Genomic DNA, 446 nt, shown 5'->3' on the forward strand with positions numbered 1-446 from the left:
TTCTGACATTGGTCGTGCAACCCAACCCATATTTCGGGCGCACCTTTCAACCAATGTTAATTGTGTGTGTTTACCTCGAGCATACTTCCTTATATCATTTGATCTGACAAATGTTATCTCCTTGTTCACTTAATTGTGGAAATCCATCTTTTGGGAATCTCGGTGAATTGCCGTTGAGTTCACCAGACACCTCCTTGTCCACTCCTTGGTTTAATGATGAACTATTGCTTCAGAAACCCACTCCCATAGTTCATTTCTCGAGGATCTTGCAATGTCATTTCGACGATTTGTGTTGCACCTTTTTCCTCTCGGACCCCCTGAGTCTGAGGTTTCATGACACCAATTGGATATGAATCTCGGTCAGATATGATGTTTGGGACAACTTTCCAAGAGTTATGATGTTGATCCTTTGATGACCCGGTAACATGATGTCATGCCTAGCACCC

Source organism: Triticum dicoccoides, chromosome 3B, assembly GCF_002162155.2.
Source record: "Triticum dicoccoides isolate Atlit2015 ecotype Zavitan chromosome 3B, WEW_v2.0, whole genome shotgun sequence".
Taxonomy (NCBI): domain Eukaryota; kingdom Viridiplantae; phylum Streptophyta; class Magnoliopsida; order Poales; family Poaceae; genus Triticum; species Triticum dicoccoides.